The sequence below is a fragment of the Palaemon carinicauda genome, chromosome 6, assembly GCF_036898095.1.
Source record: "Palaemon carinicauda isolate YSFRI2023 chromosome 6, ASM3689809v2, whole genome shotgun sequence".
Taxonomy (NCBI): domain Eukaryota; kingdom Metazoa; phylum Arthropoda; class Malacostraca; order Decapoda; family Palaemonidae; genus Palaemon; species Palaemon carinicauda.
The window spans coordinates 23,737,216-23,744,723 of record NC_090730.1 but is presented as its reverse complement, the minus strand read 5'-3'; the positions used below and the strand labels follow the sequence as shown (position 1 = coordinate 23,744,723).

The following is a 7,508-nucleotide window of genomic DNA, read 5'->3' as shown; positions in this document are numbered from 1 at the left end:
TATCAAGCCAACTGCACTCCTTTGCACCTTGCCAGCTTTATACTCTTTCCCTTTCCACACAGCACAACACCCAATGTCTCGTTGAATCGTCCTCACTCCTGCATTGTCTCTCCTCTCATAAGAATCTCACACTTCAGTTATCTTTGTGCAGAATCACGTTGTTACATAATAAGTGATGTAAAAATAATAAGTGGTGTAAAAAGCCTGTACAATACATAACTGGTGTGTTTATTGTGATTTTAGTATAAAGTGCTAATGTAAATTATGCTACTCCATGCACCAAACAGTCAATAGCTCAAGAGTTGCATCAGACTCAGTGTGTAGGACTTTATACGTAAACTGTTAGTGGTGTTGTATTGTTACTTTTTATTTCCAATTTTATTGTGTTAGCATATTAATCATGTATAAGTGTTATCGTTATATTAACTACTGTACATTACTGTATATAAAATACTGTACTTTACAGAAGTAATGTGTGTAGTAAGTTGTAATGGTGCGAGTGGACCTGCCAAAAAGAGAGATCATTTATAAGTGTTGCCTTAGCTGATTAAGCTTTACTGTAGTGATAGTAATGTACATTTTCTACACGAATATGTATTACAGTATCAGAGAGTGTTGATAGATAGGAACAGTAATGTTTTCGTGTTATAGTACTTACATATAGGCTACAGTAAGTGTGGCAAAGATTCATGTTATATGTAGTCTTACTGTATATTGTTTGTAGACTACATACCTACTGTGCACATGTGTACAGTTACTAGAGTGTATTCATACAGCGATAAAATAGTTAAACTACGATAGAAAACACTTACAAATTATAGTTTATATACAAGGTGTTACCTATTGTGTTAGTCGATCTTGCTTAGACAATGTGCAGCGAGTTAGTAGGTTATGAGTTGAGCAACCTTAGGGCAGCAAGCATACGCAGATTCTTGATTATTGTGAATGTCCCTGCTATGTAACCACCGTGAAGACCGAGGGCTGACTGTACAGATATTTTTTTTTTTATTTTTTTTATTTTGTGAAAACTCACCTTGAAGGTCCATATGCAGCTGCTACCCACTGGATACCAATTTGGGTACTTCTGAGACTGGATGGTAACGGTCTTGCCTGGTGCCAGGACATGACTGCCACATGGAAGGGAGCGTGCTGAGTTGGGGGCAGGAATGGGGAATAAGAATGTTAATATGGCACCAAAATCTGTTTTCAAAGATCTCTACCCAAGGAAAAACTAACATATTTACAACTGGAAATTAATAAAATGATGGTATTAAAAAGAAAGTTAGTAAACGGTTTTCAAGAGACAACATTACGACTAAATTAATCACTTTTCTTCGTAAGTAATGAAAGCTAAAGCAGATATTTTTTTGGGATTGCTATTAACTTAAAGCATACAGATGTGAATTCCCAGCAAACTAAATAGCTCTAATTTTCAGAAAGTCTGGATTCTTAGAAGTTTAATGAAAGTTTTACTTAACAAAAGAAGATGATCTTGAGAGTACCTTGTCTGTCGCCACCTGACATCTGCCTCAGCTCATCGAAGACTCGTTGCATCTCGCCCAGTCTGGGCTCCTTGTGGGGGGTGCTGGTGGGGGTGGGGGGGGGGGGAGATAAAGAGGGGAATTGAATAGATAGAAAAAAAATAAAGAAATATACGAAAAAGGCAAATGGTGATATGATTATGAAAAAAATAATACTTATTGTATTTGCTTAAGATTTTGTAAAATGTTTTTTAAGCAGATATGAGCTAGAAGGAAAATTATGTCACTGACATGTGTTCTTTTGAAAATACTTGTACCACTGATAAGCTACTGAATCACCAAAGAACCGAGAACATTTTTCAAGTAATTGCCGAGAAAAATAGCTGAAATAGATATGATAGATATAAAATATATAATCTATTAAACATTATTTTATGTTTATTTTCCATTTCTTAACGTGGCTTTTTATTTATCATGGTTACAATGATTAATGTTAATGTTGTTTATTAATAATGGGATTGTTGTTGTCTCCATTTCCTTAATCACTAAAAGTAGTGTTGAAATTATGTATAAAATAACCAAGAAATCCCCAATCGATAAAAACAAAAGGGGCAAAATCTTATTCAAAGACTTTCAAACTATTTAAAAGGTGAATGACCTTTTAATTAAAATTCTCAAGGTCATTATGTCATTAAATTTTCCGAAGAAGAAACCCGACTTACGTTCCGTTCCAAGCGGGAACAGCATTCACACACCACAAACTCTGAAGAAGAAATGGAATGGAGAAAGGAATGTAAACAATGCAATTATATTAGTAATATTATTTGCAACAAATATCAGCAGAATTCTCTATACCAGGATTAACTAGTATTTCAAGCGAATCTTTGTAATAGGAATTTTTTATATAAGAAGAAAATCTATCATTATAAAGTCATCATCATAATTCACAACACATCTGCTGGAGTCGAGTTAATGGGAATCTTGCATCTGTTGCGGTCAATAAAATGAAGCGTGTGTGGGGCTAGTAAGGTTATACATATGTTTTTTGTATGTATGTATGTAAGTACGTACGTATATATGTATGTATCAACCTTAGGACATGATACCAAATGTTCTCTTGAAGTCATGAACAGATAAGCAGATTATTTTCTAAAAGTCAAAAAGACCATTCTGTAGTTTTAAAGTCAAAGGAGTGAAAGACAGGATTCCAATACTCCACTAATCATGTAACGCAAAGGCAATGTGCAAATACCCAACATTTCGCCTAATGGAAGTTTCTTGCCACAAAAGGACTCTTGGGAACTGGCCTGACAGGAGGCCAGTTAGTATCAACATTCAATCTAAATCCTAATCACAATTTCACAAGAAAGAAAACTGATGGATTATTATCATAGTGATTTCCTTATAATATGATTAGTATTACCATATGTAATTGTATTTCTAATACAAATTTAGCATATATGTTGTGTTAGGAATACGTAAATGTTTAAAGGTCGCTCTTGAATGGCAGAGGTAAGGGACAGTGGCATTGCCCTAGCTAGCAGGACAATGCCATAGACACTGATTATATATACATATGATCAGCGGACAAACCCCCTCTCCACCCAAACTAGGAACATGGAGGGTCAGGCAATGGCTGCTGATGACTCAGTAGGTAGACCTATATGCTTCCCATCCTTAGCTCAAAGGGATAATAAGGTTGCAAACCTTACAAGAAACTACGAAGTTAGAGCGGGACTTGATCTTCCGTCCGGCTATCACCAGACAGTGACGTTTCCAGTAGGTCACTGCAAGTATTTATGTTTATTAGAGCATAGGGAGTAAGTAGCATTATAAGTCGAGCTTATCATATTGTTTTATCTGGTATCATTACAATCAGTCTTACAATTAATCCACCACTGTTCACGGCTCCTCCTGTGTTTTATATTATCATTGATAATTTTCACTCACTATATGGCTCAAGAACTTAGACCGTGTTTCAGTGAAAACCTTTACTACTTCTGTTTAAAGATAATGAAGGTGACGCAGTGACCAATTCATAAGATTACCATGTGAAGCTACTCTCAGGAAGAATATTATGGTGTAACCAATGTTTGTTGATGTCTGTACCTCACCTGTTTCACCATTGCGTGACGAGACGCGATAATCTCTGTGGATAGTTTTGTATGGGAAAGGTGTTTTAGGGATACCTCCCTACATCAGACAACCAGGATTTTCCCACGAGGGATATGAACAGAAGCTCCCATCATGCCACCTGAGAAAATACAGCAGATGTTGCAGTTCGTAAACATTCCCACTACTATATTATCCTACACAATTAAAAATAAACCTTGATTTTAATCGGAAATTCTCCGCAAAATATATTCTTCTCAACCGTATTTCAGTAAAATACAGGCGACCGTCATTTTCACACAACTTTGTTATTATATTTTACGGGTTGGTGACCGCAATATCACCCCTTTACGTCAATATATCAGTTTTTAAAACTGTAAAAAATCTTGGAATAAATGTTGTCAGGCATTTACGTTTTCTTTTAAATGCAAATTTTTAACAGTGTATCCAGGGAAGTATTTCCACATAAATCTCAGACGCTGTATTGAGATGCTGGACAGGTAACCAACTTAAAGACAATATCGATAAGAGCCGAAGTGGAGAGGCGGTGTTGTTATTTACAGTAAATTTTGCCTACTGGCTTTAATTCAGAATGAGAATCTTCACTCTTTTAAGCACTTAATAAAGAGTACACCTGGGTACCTCAGTCTTACCTTGATTTGTTTATTGAACTTACTCTCCTCAATGATATGTGTGGAGCAGATAATATTTTAGTGTTAACTATTCCCAGTTTTTCAAACAATGTCACACTTTTAATTCCCAACCTTTCATGTAAATCTATAAAGGGGTTAAAGTACATGAGTCGGACTAAATCCATCTAATTTACAGCAATAATAAAACATACGTCTTAACAATTTCAAAATCAACATGGAATAAAAGCTTAGTCAACAACATTCACAACACACACAACCTGACAATTAACAAAAATACCAAGCAAAAATAAATTTAAAAAAAGTATTCATCAATTGCTCTCATGAATTTAGACCAGAGGTGTACTGTAAACGTTCTAAGAGGTTAGACACGTGGTCGGTGACCTTTAACATGAGATGCAACTCAACTAAAGTTGTAAAAACCAAGATAAGATTATTGATAAATTCATTTATTCTCAAGCTTAAGATGAAGTAGAGTGAAATTCAGTAATCTGCCGAGCCTGAGTGTGTCGGGGTCGGGAGGGTTAAACGATGAGAGGCCAAAGAAATTTTTGGGGTTTTCAAACCTCTTGCCTTACTCGAACAATTCGAACCAAAGATTTTTGGAGAAAGCTGTTTGCAAAAGAATTCAAATAACTGGGCGAAATCCGTCAGGAATATAGAAATCCTTTTTCAGCTATCATATCTTTACTAATTTTATGCAAAATTCTAATGAAAACCACATGCATCATTGCATACATATGAAATGAATAGAATGTATATAAATGTGATATCTCTGAGTTCAATTCCACCTAATTTGTTTAGAATTGATATAAAGAAACGAATCTACTTAAACGATCCAGCTGATAACTCCGGACATTGAATTTTCTCAATAATATATTTTTAGCAGATACGTGAACAAATCGTAATTTACAATTTTTTTAGTAAAAGTGAATCCAGTTTGCAATTTCATCCTAGGTTAAACTAAACGGGTATTTTGAATGCATTTGAATAATATTTGATAACATCTGCTGAAAGTCCCAAAGGATATCCCTATCAGACCACTTCATTTCTGTCTACCCTGAAGAAACTGAGTCACACCTGGGTGGGTATATTATTTCGCCTGTGGTTCGACTGATCATAATAACAGATACTACAACTGCTGTGAATTGAAGGAATTTTAACTCCACAAAAGTTCCCCCAAAAATATAGGTAAATAAAGAAGAAATTTAACAATTTCTATTTTTATTAAAAAAAATAACAGATATTCATTTCTTTGTTCACAGCATAAGAAACTAAGCATTAATCGGGAAGCAACGTTGTTCCAAATGAACACATGAAAACATTTGTAAATTAATGAGCTTTCATATATCAAAGCCTTGTCTATCACTGGAAAAACAAAAAGAAAAGGTTCAACCTAACCACAAGGAGGAGACCCAAAAGACAAAAAAGGAAAGGTTGAAGCTTACCAAAATGAAGGAGACCCAAATGACAAAAAGAAAAGGTTCAAGATGACCACGAAGGAGGAAACCCAAATGACAAAAAGAAAAGGTTCAAGATGACCGCAAGGAGGAAACCCAAATGACAAAAAGAAAAGGTTCAAGATGACCGCAAGGAGGAAACCCAAATGACAAAAAGAAAAGGTTCAAGATGACCCAAAAGGAGGAAACCCAAATGATAAAAAGAAAAGGTTCAAGATAACCACAAGGAGGAAACCCAAATGATAAAAAGAAAAGGTTCAAGATGACTGCAAGAAGGAAACCCAAATGACAAAAAAGAAAAGGTTCAAGATGACCACAAGGAGGAAACCCAAATGATAAAAAGAAAAGGTTCAAGATACTGCAAGAAGGAAACCCAAAGACAAAAAGAAAAGGTTCAAGATTACCACAAGGAGAGACCCAAATGACAAAAGGAAAAAGTTAAAGCTTACCACAATGAGGAGACCAAAATGCAAAAAAAAAGTTCAAGCTTACTTTAAGGAGGAGACCCAAAGGTTAAAAAGAAAAGGTTCAAGCTTACAACAAGGAAAAGACCAAAAGACAAGAAGAAAAGGTTCAAGCTTACAATAAGGAGGACACCAAAAGACAAGAAGAAAAGGTTCAAGATTACAACAGGGAGGAGACCAAAAGACAAAAAGAAAAGGTTCAAGCTTACAATAAGGAGGAGACCAAAAGACAAGAAGAAAAGGTTCAAGCTTACAACAAGTAGGAGACCAAAAGACAAAAAGAAAAGGTTCAAGCTTACAACAAGGAGGAGACCAAAAGACAAAAAGAAAAGGTTCAAGCTTACTACAAGGAGGAGATCCAAAAGAAAAAAAGAAAAGGTTCAAGCTTATAACAAGGAGGAAACCCAAAAGAAAAAAAGAAAAGTTTCAAGCTTACAACAAGGAGGAGACCCCCCCCCCAAAAAGGAAAAGGTTCAAGCTTACAAAATGAGGAGTCCAAAAAGACAAAAAGAAAAGGTTCAAGCTTACAACATGAAGGAGAAACAAAAGACAAGAAGAAAAGTTTCAAGCTTACAAGAAGGAGGAGACCAAAAGAAAAGAAGAAAAGGTTCAAGCTTACAACAACGAGGACACCAAAAGACAAAAAGAAAAGGTTCAAGCTTACTACAAGGAGGAGACCTATAAGACAAAAAGAAAAGGTTCAAGCTTACAACAAGGAGGAGACCCAAAAGAAAAAAGGAAAAGGTTCAAGCTTACAAAAATGAGGAGACCCAAAAGACAAAAAGAAAAGGTTTAAGCTTACAACAAGGAGGAGATCCAAAAGACAAAAGGAAAAGGTTCAAGCTCACAACAATGAGGAGATCCAAAAGACAAATAGAAAAGGTTCAAGCTTACAACAAAGAGGAGACCCAAAAGACAAAAAGAAAAGGTTCGCGCTTACAATAAAGAGGAGATCCAAAAGACAAAAATAAAAGGTTCAAGCTTACAACAAGGAGGAGACCCAAAAGACAAAAACAAAAAGGTTCAAGCTTACAACAAGGAGGAGACCCAAAAGAAAAAAAGAAAAAGGTTCAAGCTTACAACAAAGAGGAGATCCAAAAGAAAAAAATAAAAGGTTCAAGCTTACTATAAGTAGGAGACCCAAAAGACAAAAAGAAAAGGTTCAAGCTTACAACAAGGAGGAAACCCAAAAAACAAAAAGATAAGGTTCAAGATTACAACAAAGAGGAGACACAAAAGACAAAAAGAAAATGTTCAAGGTTACAACAAGGAGGAAACCCAAAAGACAGAAAGGAAAGGTTCGGGCTTACAACAAGGAGAGGACCCAAAAGACAAAAAGAA

At 35.4% G+C, this 7,508-nt stretch overlaps 1 long non-coding RNA gene across 1 annotated transcript; it reads right to left on the bottom strand.

Annotated features, from left to right (window-relative positions):
* Positions 1 to 1,039: 1,039 nt before the first annotated feature.
* On the bottom strand, positions 1,040 to 2,253 carry LOC137642519 (uncharacterized). The gene is made up of 3 exons (XR_011044798.1): positions 2,204 to 2,253; positions 1,503 to 1,585; positions 1,040 to 1,149 (listed from the first exon to the last, which is right to left on the bottom strand). It is a non-coding gene; the product is annotated as an uncharacterized lncRNA (long non-coding RNA).
* Between the last annotated feature and the right edge of the window lie 5,255 nt (positions 2,254 to 7,508).